Source organism: Podarcis tiliguerta, assembly GCF_965153285.1.
Source record: "Podarcis tiliguerta genome assembly, chromosome: 14".
Classification (NCBI taxonomy): Eukaryota; Metazoa; Chordata; class Lepidosauria; order Squamata; family Lacertidae; genus Podarcis; species Podarcis tiliguerta.
The window spans coordinates 9,529,174-9,547,872 of record NC_139547.1 but is presented as its reverse complement, the minus strand read 5'-3'; positions in this window follow the sequence as shown (position 1 = coordinate 9,547,872).

The window sequence follows — 18,699 nt, the reverse complement described above, 5'->3', positions numbered from 1 at the left end:
CAGTTGATCGTTTGCAACAGTTTGGCACCATTTCTGAGTGAATTGCAGAACGTTAAATTTTTGCTGAAATTGTGACCGCGCGGCTTAGGGATTTTTTTCAAAAAAAGTTGTTCAGACGTCGAGGGCTAATTCTGTTTACCATGATAAAAACCCATTTGTTTTCACCGAAAAAGCTTTCAGGGGATCGTTTGCAACAGTTTGGCACCATTTCTGAGTGAATTGCAGAACGTCAGTTTTTTCCTGAAATTGTGACCGCGCGGCTTAGGGATTTTTTCAAAAAGAGTTGTTCAGACATCGAGGTCTAATTCTGTTTCCCATGATAAAAACCCATCTGTTTTCACCGAAAAAGCTTTCAGTCGATCGTTTGCAACAGTTTGGCACCATTTCTGAGTGAATTGCAGAACGTCAAATTTTTGCTGAAATTGTGACCGCGCGGCTTAGGGATTTTTTCAAAAAAAGGTGTTCAGACATCTAGGGCTAATTCTGTTTCCCATGATAAAAACCCATCTGTTTTCACCGAAAAAGCTTTCAGGGGATCGTTTGCAACAGTTTGGCACCATTTCTGAGTGAATTGCAGAACGTCAAATTTTTGCTGAAATTGTGACGGCGCGGCTTAGGGATTTTTTCAAAAAAAGGTGTTCAGACATCTAGGGCTAATTCTGTTTCCCATGATAAAAACCCATCTGTTTTCACCGAAAAAGCTTTCAGGGGATCGTTTGCAACAGTTTGTCACCATTTCTGAGTGAATTGCAGAACGTCAGATTTTTGCTGAAATTGTGACCGCGCGGCTTAGGGATTTTTTCAAAAAAGTTGCTCAGACGTCGAGGGCTAATTCTGTTTCCCATGATACAAACCCATCTGTTTCCACCGAAAAAGCTTTCAGGGGATCGTTTGAAACAGTTTGGCACCATTTCTGAGTGAATTGCAGAAAGTCAGATTTTTGCTGAAATTGTGACCGCGCGGCTTAGGGATTTTTTCAAAAAAAGTTGTTCAGACGTCGAGGGCTAATTCTGTTTCCCATGATAAAAACCCATCTGTTTTCACCGAAAAAGCCTTCAGTCGATCGTTTGCAATAGTTTGGCACCATTTCTGAGTGAATTGCAGAAAGTCAGATTTTTGCTGAAATTGTGACCGCGCGGTTTCGGTATTTTTTCAAAAAAAGTTGTTCAGACGTCGAGGGCGAATTCTGTTTCCCATGATACAATCCCATATGTTTCCACCGAAAAAGCTTTCAGGGGACCGTTTGCAACAGTTTGGCCCCATTTCTGAGTGAATTGCAGAATGTCAGATTTTTGCTGAAATTGTGACCGCGCGACCTAGGTATTTTTTCAAAAAAAGTTGTTCAGACGTCGAGGGCTAATTCTGTTTCCCATGATAAAAACCCATCTGTTTCCACCGAAAAAGCTTTCAGTCGATCGTTTGCAGCAGTTTGGCACCATTTCTGAGTGAATTGCAGAACGTCAGATTTTTGCTGAAATTGTGACCGCCCGGCTTAGGGATTTCTTCAAAAAAAGTTGTTCAGACGTCGAGGGCGAATTCTGTTTCCCATGATACAATCCCACCTGTTTTCACCGAAAAAGCTTTCAGGGGATCGTTTGCAACAGTTTGGCACCATTTCTGAGTGAATTGGAGAACGTCATATTTTTGCTGAAATTGTGACCGCGCGGCTTTGGGATTTTTTCAAAAATAGTTGTTCAGACGTCGAGGGCTAATTCTGTTTCCCATGATAAAAACCCATCTGTTTCCACCGAAAAAGCTTTCAGTCGATCGTTTGCAATATCTGGGCACCATTTCTGAGTGAATTGCAGAAAGTCAGATTTTTGCTGAAATTGTGACCGCGCGGCTTAGGTATTTTTTCAAAAAAAGTTGTTCAGACGTCGAGGGCTAATTCTCTTTCCCATGATACAAAGCCATCTGTTTCCACCGAAAAAGCTTTCAGGGGATCGTTTGCAACAGTTTGGCCCCATTTCTGAGTGAATTGCAGAACGTCAGATTTTTGCTGAAATTCTGACCGCGCGGCTTAGCGATTTTTTCAAAAAAAATTGTTGAGACATCGAGGGCTAATTCTGTTTCCATGATAAAAACCCATCTGTTTTCACCGAAAAAGCTTTCAGTTGATCGTTTGCAACAGTTTGGCACCATTTCTGAGTGAATTGCAGAACGTTAAATTTTTGCTGAAATTGTGACCGCGCGGCTTAGGGATTTTTTCAAAAAAAGTTGTTCAGACGTCGAGGGCGAATTCTGTTTCCCATGATACAATCCCATATGTTTCCACCGAAAAAGCTTTCAGGGGACCGTTTGCAACAGTTTGGCCCCATTTCTGAGTGAATTGCAGAATGTCAGATTTTTGCTGAAATTGTGACCGCGCGACCTAGGTATTTTTTCAAAAAAAGTTGTTCAGACGTCGAGGGCTAATTCTGTTTCCCATGATAAAAACCCATCTGTTTTCATCGAAAAAGCTTTCAGTCGATCGTTTGCAACAGTTTGGCACCATTTCTGAGTGAATTGCAGAACGTGAGATTTTTGCTGAAATTGTGACCGGGCGGCTTAGGTATTTTTTCAAAAAAAGTTGTTCAGACGTCGAGGGCTAATTCTGTTTCCCATGATACACACCCATCTGTTTCCACCGAAAAAGCTTTCAGGGAACCGTTTTCAACAGTTTGGCCCCATTTCTGAGTGAATTGCAGAACGTCAGATTTTTGCTAAAATTGTGACCGCGCGGCTTTGGGATTTTTTCAAAAAAAGTTGTTCAGACGTCGAGGGCTAATTCTGTTTCCCATGATAAAAACCCATCTGTTTCCACCGAAAAAGCTTTCAGTCGATCGTTTGCAACAGTTTGGCACCATTTCTGAGTGAATTGCAGAAAGTCAGATTTTTGCTGAAATTGTGACGCGCGGCTTAGGTATTTTTTCAAAAAAAGTTGTTCAGACGTCGAGGGCTAATTCCCTTTCCCATGATACAAACCCATCTGTTTCCACCGAAAAAGCTTTCAGTCGATCGTTTGCAACAGTTTGGCACCATTTCTGAGTGAATTGCAGAACGTCAGATTTTTGCTGAAATTGTGACCGCGCGGCTTAGCGATTTTTTCAAAAAAAATTGTTGAGACATCGAGGGCTAATTCTGTTTCCCATGATAAAAACCCATCTGTTTTCACCGAAAAAGCTTTCAGTTGATCGTTTGCAACAGTTTGGCACCATTTCTGAGTGAATTGCAGAACGTTACATTTTTGCTGAAATTGTGACCGCGCGGCTTAGGGATTTTTTCAAAAAAAGTTGTTGAGACATCGAGGGCTAATTCTGTTTCCCATGATAAAAACCTATCTGTTTTCACCGAAAATGCTTTCAGTCGATCGTTTCCAACAGTTTGGCACCATTTCTGAGTGAATTGCAGAACGTCAGATTTTTGCTGAAATTGTGACCGCGCGGCTTAGGGATTTTTTCAAAAAAAGGTGTTCAGACATCTAGGGCGAATTCTGTTTACCATGATAAAAACCCACCTGTTTTCACCGAAAAAGCTTTCAGGGGATCGTTTGCAACAGTTTGGCACGATTTCTGAGTGAATTGCAGAACGTCAGATTTTTGCTGAAATTGTGACCGCGCGGCTTAGGGATTTTTTCAAAAAAAGTTGTTCAGACGTCGAGGGCTAATTCTGTTTCCCATGATAAAAACCCATCTGTTTCCACCGAAAAAGCTTTCAGTCGATCGTTTGCAATAGTTTGGCACCATTTCTGAGTGAATTGCAGAAAGTCAGATTTTTGCTGAAATTGTGACCGCGCGGCTTAGGTATTTTTTCAAAAAAAGGTGTTCAGACGTCGAGGGCTAATTCTGTTTCCCATGATAAAAACCCATCTGTTTCCCCCCAAAAAGCTTTCAGTCGATCGTTTGCAACAGTTTGGCACCATTTCTGAGTGAATTGCAGAACGTCAGATTTTTGCTGAAATTGTGACCGCGCGGCTTAGGGATTTTTTCAAAAAAAGTTGCTTAGACGTCGAGGGCTAATTCTGTTTCCCATGATAAAAATCCATCTGTTTCCACCGAAAAAGCTTTCAGTCGATCGTTTGCAATAGTTTGGCACCATTTCTGAGTGAATTGCAGAAAGTCAGATTTTTGGTGAAATTGTGACCGCGCGGCTTAGGTATTTTTTCAAAGAAGTTGTTCAGACGTCGAGGGCTAATGCTGTTTCCCATGATAAAAACCCATCTGTTTTCATCGAAAAAGCTTTCAGTCGATCGTTTGCAACAGTTTGGCACCATTTCTGAGTGAATTGCAGAACGTCAGATTTTTGCTGAAATTGTGACCGCGCGGCTTTGTGATTTTTTCAAAAAAAGTTGTTCAGACGTCGAGGGCTAATTCTGTTTCCCATGATAAAAACCCATCTGTTTCCACCGAAAAAGCTTTCAGTCGATCGTTTGCAATTGTTTGGCACCATTTCTGAGTGAATTGCAGAAAGTCAGATTTTTGCTGAAATTGTGACCGCGCGGCTTAGGTATTTTTTCAAAAAAAGGTGTTCAGACGTCGAGGGCTAATTCTGTTTCCCATGATACACACCCATCTGTTTCCACCGAAAAAGCTTTCAGGGGACCGTTTTCAACAGTTTGGCCCCATTTCTGAGTGAATTGCAGAACGTCAGATTTTTGCTAAAATTGTGACCGCGCGGCTTTGGAATTTTTTCAAAAAAAGTTGTTCAGACGTCGAGGGCTAATTCTGTTTCCCATGATAAAAACCCATCTGTTTCCACCGAAAAAGCTTTCAGTCGATCGTTTGCAATAGTTTGGCACCATTTCTGAGTGAATTGCAGAACGTCAGATTTTTGCTGAAATTGTGACCGCGCGGCTTAGCGATTTTTTCAAAAAAAATTGTTGAGACGTCGAGGGCTAATTCTGTTTCCCATGATAAAAACCCATCTTTTTTCACCGAAAAAGCTCTCAGTTGATCGATTGCAACAGTTTGGCACCATTTCTGAGTGAATTGCAGAACGTCAGATTTTTGCTGAAATTGTGACCGCGCGGCTTAGGGATTTTTTCAAAAAAAGTTGTTCAGACGTCGAGGGCTAATTCTGTTTCCCATGATAAAAACCCATCTGTTTTCACCGAAAAAGCTTTCAGGGGATCGTTTGCAACAGTTTGGCACCATTTCTGAGTGAATTGCAGATCGTCAAATTTTTGCTGAAATTGTGACCGCGCGGCTTAGGGATTTTTTCAAAAAAAGGTGTTCAGACATCTAGGGGGAATTCTGTTTACCAGGATAAACACCCATCTGTATTCACCGAAAAAGCTTTCAGGGGATCGTTTGCAACAGTTTGGCACGATTTCTGAGTGAATTGCAGAATGTCAGATTTTTGCTGAAATTGTGACCGCGCGGCTTAGGGATTTTTTCAAAAAAAGTTGTTGAGACATCGAGGGCTAATTCTGTTTCCCATGATAAAAACCCACCTGTTTTCACCGAAAAAGCTTTCAGGGGATCGTTTGCAACAGTTTGGCACGATTTCTGAGTGAATTGCAGAACGTCATATTTTTGCTGAAATTGTGACCGCGCGGCTTAGGGATTTTTTCAAAAAAAGTTGTTCAGACGTCGAGGGCTAATTCTGTTTCCCATGATAAAAACCCATCTGTTTCCACCGAAAAAGCTTTCAGTCGATCGTTTGCAATAGTTTGGCACCATTTCTGAGTGAATTGCAGAACGTCAGATTTTTGCTGAAATTGTGACCGCGCGGCTTAGCGATTTTTTCAAAAAAAATTGTTGAGACGTCGAGGGCTAATTCTGTTTCCCATGATAAAAACCCATCTTTTTTCACCGAAAAAGCTCTCAGTTGATCGTTTGCAACAGTTTGGCACCATTTCTGAGTGAATTGCAGAACGTCAGATTTTTGCTGAAATTGTGACCGCGCGGCTTAGGGATTTTTTCAAAAAAAGTTGTTCAGACGTCGAGGGCTAATTCTGTTTCCCATGATAAAAACCCATCTGTTTTCACCGAAAAAGCTTTCAGGGGATCGTTTGCAACAGTTTGGCACCATTTCTGAGTGAATTGCAGATCGTCAGATTTTTGCTGAAATTGTGACCGCGCGGCTTAGGGATTTTTTCAAAAAAAGGTGTTCAGACATCTAGGGGGAATTCTGTTTACCAGGATAAACACCCATCTGTATTCACCGAAAAAGCTTTCAGGGGATCGTTTGCAACAGTTTGGCACGATTTCTGAGTGAATTGCAGAACGTCATATTTTTGCTGAAATTGTGACCGCGCGGCTTAGGGATTTTTTCAAAAAAAGTTGTTCAGACGTCGAGGGCTAATTCTGTTTCCCATGATAAAAACCCATCTGTTTCCACCGAAAAAGCTTTCAGTCGATCGTTTGCAATAGTTTGGCACCATTTCTGAGTGAATTGCAGAACGTCAGATTTTTGCTGAAATTGTGACCGCGCGGCTTAGCGATTTTTTCAAAAAAAATTGTTGAGACGTCGAGGGCTAATTCTGTTTCCCATGATAAAATCCCATCTGTTTTCACCGAAAAAGCTCTCAGTTGATCGTTTGCAACAGTTTGGCACCATTTCTGAGTGAATTGCAGAACGTCAGATTTTTGCTGAAATTGTGACCGCGCGGCTTAGGGATTTTTTCAAAAAAAGTTGTTCAGACGTCAAGGGCTAATTCTGTTTCCCATGATAAAAACCCATCTGTTTTCACCGAAAAAGCTTTCAGGGGATCGTTTGCAACAGTTTGGCACCATTTCTGAGTGAATTGCAGAACGTCAGATTTTTGCTGAAATTGTGACCGCGCGGCTTTGGGATTTTTTCAAAAAAAGTTGTTCAGACGTCGAGGGCTAATTCTGTTTCCCATGATAAAAACCCATCTCTTTCCACCGAAAAAGCTTTCAGTCGATCGTTTGCAATAGTTTGGGACCATTTCTGAGTGAATTGCAGAAAGTCAGATTTTTGCTGAAATTGTGACCGCGCGGCTTAGGTATTTTTTCAACAAAAGTTGTTCAGACGTCGAGGGCTAATTCTCTTTCCCATGATACAAACCCATCTGTTTCCACCGAAAAAGCTTTCAGTCGATCGTTTGCAGCAGTTTGGCACCATTTCTGAGTGAATTGCAGAACGTCAGATTTTTGCTGACATTGTGACCGCGCGGCTTAGCGATTTTTTCAAAAACAATTGTTGAGACATCGAAGGCTAATTCTGTTTCCCATGATAAAAACCCATCTGTTTTCACCAAAAAAGCTTTCAGTTGATCGTTTGCAACAGTTTGGCACCATTTCTGAGTGAATTGCAGAACGTCAGATTTTTGCTGAAATTGTGACCGCGCGGCTTAGGGATTTTTTCAAAAAAAGTTGTTCAGACGTCGAAGGCTAATTCTCTTTCCCATGATACAAAGCCATCTGTTTCCACCGAAAAAGCTTTCAGGGGATCGTTTGCAACAGTTTGGCCCCATTTCTGAGTGAATTGCAGAACGTCAGATTTTTGCTGAAATTGTGACCGCGCGGCTTAGCGATTTTTTCAAAAAAATTTGTTGAGACATCGAGGGCTAATTCTGTTTCCCATGATAAAAACCCATCTGTTTTCACCGAAAAAGCTTTCAGTTGATCGTTTGCAACAGTTTGGCACCATTTCTGAGTGAATTGCAGAACGTTAAATTTTTGCTGAAATTGTGACCGCGCGGCTTAGGGATTTTTTCAAAAAAAGTTGTTCAGACGTCGAGGGCTAATTCTGTTTACCATGATAAAAACCCATTTGTTTTCACCGAAAAAGCTTTCAGGGGATCGTTTGCAACAGTTTGGCACCATTTCTGAGTGAATTGCAGAACGTCAGTTTTTTCCTGAAATTGTGACCGCGCGGCTTAGGGATTTTTTCAAAAAGAGTTGTTCAGACATCGAGGTCTAATTCTGTTTCCCATGATAAAAACCCATCTGTTTTCACCGAAAAAGCTTTCAGTCGATCGTTTGCAACAGTTTGGCACCATTTCTGAGTGAATTGCAGAACGTCAAATTTTTGCTGAAATTGTGACCGCGCGGCTTAGGGATTTTTTCAAAAAAAGGTGTTCAGACATCTAGGGCTAATTCTGTTTCCCATGATAAAAACCCATCTGTTTTCACCGAAAAAGCTTTCAGGGGATCGTTTGCAACAGTTTGGCACCATTTCTGAGTGAATTGCAGAACGTCAAATTTTTGCTGAAATTGTGACGGCGCGGCTTAGGGATTTTTTCAAAAAAAGGTGTTCAGACATCTAGGGCTAATTCTGTTTCCCATGATAAAAACCCATCTGTTTTCACCGAAAAAGCTTTCAGGGGATCGTTTGCAACAGTTTGTCACCATTTCTGAGTGAATTGCAGAACGTCAGATTTTTGCTGAAATTGTGACCGCGCGGCTTAGGGATTTTTTCAAAAAAGTTGCTCAGACGTCGAGGGCTAATTCTGTTTCCCATGATACAAACCCATCTGTTTCCACCGAAAAAGCTTTCAGGGGATCGTTTGAAACAGTTTGGCACCATTTCTGAGTGAATTGCAGAAAGTCAGATTTTTGCTGAAATTGTGACCGCGCGGCTTAGGGATTTTTTCAAAAAAAGTTGTTCAGACGTCGAGGGCTAATTCTGTTTCCCATGATAAAAACCCATCTGTTTTCACCGAAAAAGCCTTCAGTCGATCGTTTGCAATAGTTTGGCACCATTTCTGAGTGAATTGCAGAAAGTCAGATTTTTGCTGAAATTGTGACCGCGCGGTTTCGGTATTTTTTCAAAAAAAGTTGTTCAGACGTCGAGGGCGAATTCTGTTTCCCATGATACAATCCCATATGTTTCCACCGAAAAAGCTTTCAGGGGACCGTTTGCAACAGTTTGGCCCCATTTCTGAGTGAATTGCAGAATGTCAGATTTTTGCTGAAATTGTGACCGCGCGACCTAGGTATTTTTTCAAAAAAAGTTGTTCAGACGTCGAGGGCTAATTCTGTTTCCCATGATAAAAACCCATCTGTTTCCACCGAAAAAGCTTTCAGTCGATCGTTTGCAGCAGTTTGGCACCATTTCTGAGTGAATTGCAGAACGTCAGATTTTTGCTGAAATTGTGACCGCCCGGCTTAGGGATTTCTTCAAAAAAAGTTGTTCAGACGTCGAGGGCGAATTCTGTTTCCCATGATACAATCCCACCTGTTTTCACCGAAAAAGCTTTCAGGGGATCGTTTGCAACAGTTTGGCACCATTTCTGAGTGAATTGGAGAACGTCATATTTTTGCTGAAATTGTGACCGCGCGGCTTTGGGATTTTTTCAAAAATAGTTGTTCAGACGTCGAGGGCTAATTCTGTTTCCCATGATAAAAACCCATCTGTTTCCACCGAAAAAGCTTTCAGTCGATCGTTTGCAATATCTGGGCACCATTTCTGAGTGAATTGCAGAAAGTCAGATTTTTGCTGAAATTGTGACCGCGCGGCTTAGGTATTTTTTCAAAAAAAGTTGTTCAGACGTCGAGGGCTAATTCTCTTTCCCATGATACAAAGCCATCTGTTTCCACCGAAAAAGCTTTCAGGGGATCGTTTGCAACAGTTTGGCCCCATTTCTGAGTGAATTGCAGAACGTCAGATTTTTGCTGAAATTCTGACCGCGCGGCTTAGCGATTTTTTCAAAAAAAATTGTTGAGACATCGAGGGCTAATTCTGTTTCCCATGATAAAAACCCATCTGTTTTCACCGAAAAAGCTTTCAGTTGATCGTTTGCAACAGTTTGGCACCATTTCTGAGTGAATTGCAGAACGTTAAATTTTTGCTGAAATTGTGACCGCGCGGCTTAGGGATTTTTTCAAAAAAAGTTGTTCAGACGTCGAGGGCGAATTCTGTTTCCCATGATACAATCCCATATGTTTCCACCGAAAAAGCTTTCAGGGGACCGTTTGCAACAGTTTGGCCCCATTTCTGAGTGAATTGCAGAATGTCAGATTTTTGCTGAAATTGTGACCGCGCGACCTAGGTATTTTTTCAAAAAAAGTTGTTCAGACGTCGAGGGCTAATTCTGTTTCCCATGATAAAAACCCATCTGTTTTCATCGAAAAAGCTTTCAGTCGATCGTTTGCAACAGTTTGGCACCATTTCTGAGTGAATTGCAGAACGTGAGATTTTTGCTGAAATTGTGACCGGGCGGCTTAGGTATTTTTTCAAAAAAAGTTGTTCAGACGTCGAGGGCTAATTCTGTTTCCCATGATACACACCCATCTGTTTCCACCGAAAAAGCTTTCAGGGAACCGTTTTCAACAGTTTGGCCCCATTTCTGAGTGAATTGCAGAACGTCAGATTTTTGCTAAAATTGTGACCGCGCGGCTTTGGGATTTTTTCAAAAAAAGTTGTTCAGACGTCGAGGGCTAATTCTGTTTCCCATGATAAAAACCCATCTGTTTCCACCGAAAAAGCTTTCAGTCGATCGTTTGCAACAGTTTGGCACCATTTCTGAGTGAATTGCAGAAAGTCAGATTTTTGCTGAAATTGTGACGCGCGGCTTAGGTATTTTTTCAAAAAAAGTTGTTCAGACGTCGAGGGCTAATTCCCTTTCCCATGATACAAACCCATCTGTTTCCACCGAAAAAGCTTTCAGTCGATCGTTTGCAACAGTTTGGCACCATTTCTGAGTGAATTGCAGAACGTCAGATTTTTGCTGAAATTGTGACCGCGCGGCTTAGCGATTTTTTCAAAAAAAATTGTTGAGACATCGAGGGCTAATTCTGTTTCCCATGATAAAAACCCATCTGTTTTCACCGAAAAAGCTTTCAGTTGATCGTTTGCAACAGTTTGGCACCATTTCTGAGTGAATTGCAGAACGTTACATTTTTGCTGAAATTGTGACCGCGCGGCTTAGGGATTTTTTCAAAAAAAAGTTGTTGAGACATCGAGGGCTAATTCTGTTTCCCATGATAAAAACCTATCTGTTTTCACCGAAAATGCTTTCAGTCGATCGTTTCCAACAGTTTGGCACCATTTCTGAGTGAATTGCAGAACGTCAGATTTTTGCTGAAATTGTGACCGCGCGGCTTAGGGATTTTTTCAAAAAAAGGTGTTCAGACATCTAGGGCGAATTCTGTTTACCATGATAAAAACCCACCTGTTTTCACCGAAAAAGCTTTCAGGGGATCGTTTGCAACAGTTTGGCACGATTTCTGAGTGAATTGCAGAACGTCAGATTTTTGCTGAAATTGTGACCGCGCGGCTTAGGGATTTTTTCAAAAAAAGTTGTTCAGACGTCGAAGGCTAATTCTGTTTCCCATGATAAAAACCCATCTGTTTCCACCGAAAAAGCTTTCAGTCGATCGTTTGCAATAGTTTGGCACCATTTCTGAGTGAATTGCAGAAAGTCAGATTTTTGCTGAAATTGTGACCGCGCGGCTTAGGTATTTTTTCAAAAAAAGGTGTTCAGACGTCGAGGGCTAATTCTGTTTCCCATGATAAAAACCCATCTGTTTCCCCCCAAAAAGCTTTCAGTCGATCGTTTGCAACAGTTTGGCACCATTTCTGAGTGAATTGCAGAACGTCAGATTTTTGCTGAAATTGTGACCGCGCGGCTTAGGGATTTTTTCAAAAAAAGTTGCTTAGACGTCGAGGGCTAATTCTGTTTCCCATGATAAAAATCCATCTGTTTCCACCGAAAAAGCTTTCAGTCGATCGTTTGCAATAGTTTGGCACCATTTCTGAGTGAATTGCAGAAAGTCAGATTTTTGGTGAAATTGTGACCGCGCGGCTTAGGTATTTTTTCAAAGAAGTTGTTCAGACGTCGAGGGCTAATGCTGTTTCCCATGATAAAAACCCATCTGTTTTCATCGAAAAAGCTTTCAGTCGATCGTTTGCAACAGTTTGGCACCATTTCTGAGTGAATTGCAGAACGTCAGATTTTTGCTGAAATTGTGACCGCGCGGCTTTGTGATTTTTTCAAAAAAAGTTGTTCAGACGTCGAGGGCTAATTCTGTTTCCCATGATAAAAACCCATCTGTTTCCACCGAAAAAGCTTTCAGTCGATCGTTTGCAATTGTTTGGCACCATTTCTGAGTGAATTGCAGAAAGTCAGATTTTTGCTGAAATTGTGACCGCGCGGCTTAGGTATTTTTTCAAAAAAAGGTGTTCAGACGTCGAGGGCTAATTCTGTTTCCCATGATACACACCCATCTGTTTCCACCGAAAAAGCTTTCAGGGGACCGTTTTCAACAGTTTGGCCCCATTTCTGAGTGAATTGCAGAACGTCAGATTTTTGCTAAAATTGTGACCGCGCGGCTTTGGAATTTTTTCAAAAAAAGTTGTTCAGACGTCGAGGGCTAATTCTGTTTCCCATGATAAAAACCCATCTGTTTCCACCGAAAAAGCTTTCAGTCGATCGTTTGCAATATTTTGGCACCATTTCTGAGTGAATTGCAGAAAGTCAGATTTTTGCTGAAATTGTGACCGCGCGGCTTAGGTATTTTTTCAAAAAAAGTTGTTCAGACGTCGAGGGCTAATTCTCTTTCCCATGATACAAACCCATCTGTTTCCACCGAAAAAGCTTTCAGTCGATCGTTTGCAACAGTTTGGCACCATTTCTGAGTGAATTGCAGAACGTCAGATTTTTGCTGAAATTGTGACCGCGCGGCTTAGGGATTTTTTCAAAAAAAGGTGTTCAGACATCTAGGGCGAATTCTGTTTACCATGATAAAAACCCACCTGTTTTCACCGAAAAAGCTTTCAGGGGATCGTTTGCAACAGTTTGGCACGATTTCTGAGTGAATTGCAGAACGTCAGATTTTTGCTGAAATTGTGACCGCGCGGCTTAGGGATTTTTTCAAAAAAAGTTGTTCAGACGTCGAGGGCTAATTCTGTTTCCCATGATAAAAACCCATCTGTTTCCACCGAAAAAGCTTTCAGTCGATCGTTTGCAATAGTTTGGCACCATTTCTGAGTGAATTGCAGAAAGTCAGATTTTTGCTGAAATTGTGACCGCGCGGCTTAGGTATTTTTTCAAAAAAAGGTGTTCAGACGTCGAGGGCTAATTCTGTTTCCCATGATAAAAACCCATCTGTTTCCCCCCAAAAAGCTTTCAGTCGATCGTTTGCAACAGTTTGGCACCATTTCTGAGTGAATTGCAGAACGTCAGATTTTTGCTGAAATTGTGACCGCGCGGCTTAGGGATTTTTTCAAAAAAAGTTGCTTAGACGTCGAGGGCTAATTCTGTTTCCCATGATAAAAATCCATCTCTTTCCACCGAAAAAGCTTTCAGTCGATCGTTTGCAATAGTTTGGCACCATTTCTGAGTGAATTGCAGAAAGTCAGATTTTTGGTGAAATTGTGACCGCGCGGCTTAGGTATTTTTTCAAAGAAGTTGTTCAGACGTCGAGGGCTAATTCTGTTTCCCATGATAAAAACCCATCTGTTTTCATCGAAAAAGCTTTCAGTCGATCGTTTGCAACAGTTTGGCACCATTTCTGAGTGAATTGCAGAACGTCAGATTTTTGCTGAAATTGTGACCGCGCGGCTTTGTGATTTTTTCAAAAAAAGTTGTTCAGACGTCGAGGGCTAATTCTGTTTCCCATGATAAAAACCCATCTGTTTCCACCGAAAAAGCTTTCAGTCGATCGTTTGCAATTGTTTGGCACCATTTCTGAGTGAATTGCAGAAAGTCAGATTTTTGCTGAAATTGTGACCGCGCGGCTTAGGTATTTTTTCAAAAAAAGGTGTTCAGACGTCGAGGGCTAATTCTGTTTCCCATGATACACACCCATCTGTTTCCACCGAAAAAGCTTTCAGGGGACCGTTTTCAACAGTTTGGCCCCATTTCTGAGTGAATTGCAGAACGTCAGATTTTTGCTAAAATTGTGACCGCGCGGCTTTGGAATTTGTTCAAAAAAAGTTGTTCAGACGTCGAGGGCTAATTCTGTTTCCCATGATAAAAACCCATCTGTTTCCACCGAAAAAGCTTTCAGTCGATCGTTTGCAATATTTTGGCACCATTTCTGAGTGAATTGCAGAAAGTCAGATTTTTGCTGAAATTGTGACCGCGCGGCTTAGGTATTTTTTCAAAAAAAGTTGTTCAGACGTCGAGGGCTAATTCTCTTTCCCATGATACAAACCCATCTGTTTCCACCGAAAAAGCTTTCAGTCGATCGTTTGCAACAGTTTGGCACCATTTCTGAGTGAATTGCAGAACGTCAGATTTTTGCTGAAATTGTGACCGCGCGGCTTAGCGATTTTTTCAAAAAAAATTGTTGAGACATCGAGGGCTAATTCTGTTTCCCATGATAAAAACCCATCTGTTCCCACCGAAAAAGCTTTCAGGGGATCGTTTGCAACAGTTTGGCACCATTTCTGAGTGAATTGCAGAACGTCAGTTTTTTCCTGAAATTGTGACCGCGCGGCTTAGGGATTTTTTCAAAAAGAGTTGTTCAGACATCGAGGTCTAATTCTGTTTCCCATGATACAAACCCATCTGTTTCCACCGAAAAAGCTTTCAGGGGACCGTTTGCAACAGTTTGGCCCCATTTTTGAGTGAATTGCAGAATGTCAGATTTTTGCTGAAATTGTGACCGCGCGACCTAGGTATTTTTTCAAAAAAAGTTGTTGAGACATCGAGGGCTAATTCAGTTTCCCATGATAAAAACCCATCTGTTTCCCCCCAAAAAGCTTTCAGTCGATCGTTTGCAACAGTTTGGCACCATTTCTGAGTGAATTGCAGAACGTCAGATTTTTGCTGAAATTGTGACCGCGCGGCTTAGGGATTTTTTCAAAAAAAGTTGCTTAGACGTCGAGGGCTAATTCTGTTTCCCATGATAAAAATCCATCTGTTTCCACCGAAAAAGCTTTCAGTCGATCGTTTGCAATAGTTTGGCACCATTTCTGAGTGAATTGCAGAAAGTCAGATTTTTGGTGAAATTGTGACCGCGCGGCTTAGGTATTTTTTCAAAGAAGTTGTTCAGACGTCGAGGGCTAATTCTGTTTCCCATGATAAAAACCCATCTGTTTTCATCGAAAAAGCTTTCAGTCGATCGTTTGCAACAGTTTGGCACCATTTCTGAGTGAATTGCAGAACGTCAGATTTTTGCTGAAATTGTGACCGCGCGGCTTTGGGATTTTTTCAAAAAAAGTTGTTCAGACGTCGAGGGCTAATTCTGTTTCCCATGATAAAAACCCATCTGTTTCCACCGAAAAAGCTTTCAGTCGATCGTTTGCAATAGTTTGGCACCATTTCTGAGTGAATTGCAGAAAGTCAGATTTTTGGTGAAATTGTGACCGCGCGGCTTAGGTATTTTTTCAAAGAAGTTGTTCAGACGTCGAGGGCTAATTCTGTTTCCCATGATAAAAACCCATCTGTTTTCATCGAAAAAGCTTTCAGTCGATCGTTTGCAACAGTTTGGCACCATTTCTGAGTGAATTGCAGAACGTCAGATTTTTGCTGAAATTGTGACCGCGCGGCTTTGTGATTTTTTCAAAAAAAGTTGTTCAGACGTCGAGGGCTAATTCTGTTTCCCATGATAAAAACCCATCTGTTTCCACCGAAAAAGCTTTCAGTCGATCGTTTGCAATTGTTTGGCACCATTTCTGAGTGAATTGCAGAAAGTCAGATTTTTGCTGAAATTGTGACCGCGCGGCTTAGGTATTTTTTCAAAAAAAGGTGTTCAGACGTCGAGGGCTAATTCTGTTTCCCATGATACACACCCATCTGTTTCCACCGAAAAAGCTTTCAGGGGACCGTTTTCAACAGTTTGGCCCCATTTCTGAGTGAATTGCAGAACGTCAGATTTTTGCTAAAATTGTGACCGCGCGGCTTTGGAATTTTTTCAAAAAAAGTTGTTCAGACGTCGAGGGCTAATTCTGTTTCCCATGATAAAAACCCATCTGTTTCCACCGAAAAAGCTTTCAGTCGATCGTTTGCAATATTTTGGCACCATTTCTGAGTGAATTGCAGAAAGTCAGATTTTTGCTGAAATTGTGACCGCGCGGCTTAGGTATTTTTTCAAAAAAAGTTGTTCAGACGTCGAGGGCTAATTCTCTTTCCCATGATACAAACCCATCTGTTTCCACCGAAAAAGCTTTCAGTCGATCGTTTGCAACAGTTTGGCACCATTTCTGAGTGAATTGCAGAACGTCAGATTTTTGCTGAAATTGTGACCGCGCGGCTTAGGGATTTTTTCAAAAAAAGGTGTTCAGACATCTAGGGCGAATTCTGTTTACCATGATAAAAACCCACCTGTTTTCACCGAAAAAGCTTTCAGGGGATCGTTTGCAACAGTTTGGCACGATTTCTGAGTGAATTGCAGAACGTCAGATTTTTGCTGAAATTGTGACCGCGCGGCTTAGGGATTTTTTCAAAAAAAGTTGTTCAGACGTCGAGGGCTAATTCTGTTTCCCATGATAAAAACCCATCTGTTTCCACCGAAAAAGCTTTCAGTCGATCGTTTGCAATAGTTTGGCACCATTTCTGAGTGAATTGCAGAAAGTCAGATTTTTGCTGAAATTGTGACCGCGCGGCTTAGGTATTTTTTCAAAAAAAGGTGTTCAGACGTCGAGGGCTAATTCTGTTTCCCATGATAAAAACCCATCTGTTTCCCCCCAAAAAGCTTTCAGTCGATCGTTTGCAACAGTTTGGCACCATTTCTGAGTGAATTGCAGAACGTCAGATTTTTGCTGAAATTGTGACCGCGCGGCTTAGGGATTTTTTCAAAAAAAGTTGCTTAGACGTCGAGGGCTAATTCTGTTTCCCATGATAAAAATCCATCTGTTTCCACCGAAAAAGCTTTCAGTCGATCGTTTGCAATAGTTTGGCACCATTTCTGAGTGAATTGCAGAAAGTCAGATTTTTGGTGAAATTGTGACCGCGCGGCTTAGGTATTTTTTCAAAGAAGTTGTTCAGACGTCGAGGGCTAATTCTGTTTCCCATGATAAAAACCCATCTGTTTTCATCGAAAAAGCTTTCAGTCGATCGTTTGCAACAGTTTGGCACCATTTCTGAGTGAATTGCAGAACGTCAGATTTTTGCTGAAATTGTGACCGCGCGGCTTTGTGATTTTTTCAAAAAAAGTTGTTCAGACGTCGAGGGCTAATTCTGTTTCCCATGATAAAAACCCATCTGTTTCCACCGAAAAAGCTTTCAGTCGATCGTTTGCAATTGTTTGGCACCATTTCTGAGTGAATTGCAGAAAGTCAGATTTTTGCTGAAATTGTGACCGCGCGGCTTAGGTATTTTTTCAAAAAAAGGTGTTCAGACGTCGAGGGCTAATTCTGTTTCCCATGATACACACCCATCTGTTTCCACCGAAAAAGCTTTCAGGGGACCGTTTTCAACAGTTTGGCCCCATTTCTGAGTGAATTGCAGAACGTCAGATTTTTGCTAAAATTGTGACCGCGCGGCTTTGGAATTTTTTCAAAAAAAGTTGTTCAGACGTCGAGGGCTAATTCTGTTTCCCATGATAAAAACCCATCTGTTTCCACCGAAAAAGCTTTCAGTCGATCGTTTGCAATATTTTGGCACCATTTCTGAGTGAATTGCAGAAAGTCAGATTTTTGCTGAAATTGTGACCGCGCGGCTTAGGTATTTTTTCAAAAAAAGTTGTTCAGACGTCGAGGGCTAATTCTCTTTCCCATGATACAAACCCATCTGTTTCCACCGAAAAAGCTTTCAGTCGATCGTTTGCAACAGTTTGGCACCATTTCTGAGTGAATTGCAGAACGTCAGATTTTTGCTGAAATTGTGACCGCGCGGCTTAGCGATTTTTTCAAAAAAAATTGTTGAGACATCGAGGGCTAATTCTGTTTCCCATGATAAAAACCCATCTGTTTTCACCGAAAAAGCTTTCAGTTGATCGTTTGCAACAGTTTGGCACCATTTCTGAGTGAATTGCAGAAAGTCAGATTTTTGCTGAAATTGTGACCGCGCGACTTAGGTATTTTTTCAAAAAAAGTTGTTCAGACGTCGAGGGCTAATTCTCTTTCCCATGATACAAACCCATCTGTTTCCACCGAAAAAGCTTTCAGGGGATCGTTTGCAACAGTTTGGCACCATTTCTGAGTGAATTGCAGAACGTCAGTTTTTTCCTGAAATTGTGACCGCGCGGCTTAGGGATTTTTTCAAAAAGAGTTGTTCAGACATCGAGATCTAATTCTGTTTCCCATGATACAAACCCATCTGTTTCCACCGAAAAAGCTTTCAGGGGACCGTTTGCAACAGTTTGGCCCCATTTTTGAGTGAATTGCAGAATGTCAGATTTTTGCTGAAATTGTGACCGCGCGACCTAGGTATTTTTTCAAAAAAAGTTGTTGAGACATCGAGGGCTAATTCAGTTTCCCATGATAAAAACCCATCTGTTTCCCCCCAAAAAGCTTTCAGTCGATCGTTTGCAACAGTTTGGCACCATTTCTGAGTGAATTGCAGAACGTCAGATTTTTGCTGAAATTGTGACCGCGCGGCTTAGGGATTTTTTCAAAAAAAGTTGCTTAGACGTCGAGGGCTAATTCTGTTTCCCATGATAAAAATCCATCTGTTTCCACCGAAAAAGCTTTCAGTCGATCGTTTGCAATAGTTTGGCACCATTTCTGAGTGAATTGCAGAAAGTCAGATTTTTGGTGAAATTGTGACCGCGCGGCTTAGGTATTTTTTCAAAGAAGTTGTTCAGACGTCGAGGGCTAATTCTGTTTCCCATGATAAAAACCCATCTGTTTTCATCGAAAAAGCTTTCAGTCGATCGTTTGCAACAGTTTGGCACCATTTCTGAGTGAATTGCAGAACGT